The sequence below is a fragment of the Populus euphratica genome, unplaced genomic scaffold (assembly GCF_000495115.2).
Source record: "Populus euphratica unplaced genomic scaffold, PopEup_1.0 scaffold774.1, whole genome shotgun sequence".
Classification (NCBI taxonomy): domain Eukaryota; kingdom Viridiplantae; phylum Streptophyta; class Magnoliopsida; order Malpighiales; family Salicaceae; genus Populus; species Populus euphratica.
This window is the reverse complement of record NW_011500642.1, coordinates 111,266-111,766: the sequence shown is the minus strand read 5'-3', so window position 1 is coordinate 111,766 and position 501 is coordinate 111,266.

Sequence of the window (501 nt, the reverse complement as noted above, 5' to 3'; positions counted from 1 at the left end):
TCGGTTGCATGTAGACTCTGCCACACAGAATCCTGTCCCTCGGCTCGGCTCCAACTCAACTTGAAACGGCTTCGAATCTGCAAAATCTAACCTTACAGATGCGTCCGGAATGGCCAAAAATGTTAGAAACGATATTGAGATCACTCGAATCGGACTTCAGATGGCTCAGATTTAAACAATCAAACTTTAGGATCACTGGACGCTGCAGATGACGCCACTTGGCAGGAGGAATAGTCCCTGCACCATACTGGATCAAAACCTAGGGAGCTGACATGGTTGTGATGACGTGTCAGCCACGCGGGACATATAGGGTCAACCAAATCTGACGTGGCAGTCCTAGGGGATTTTTGGTGATGTGGCAGAACGGACGTGGCTGGTGACATGGTAGTTTGACTGGTCAGAGTGTTGATGTGTCAGGTGACGTGTCTGATGACTGTGCAGAACTGCTGACGTGGCTAATGACGTGGACAGTCACCCCGCCGGCGTGTGCGGCGGGGGTCG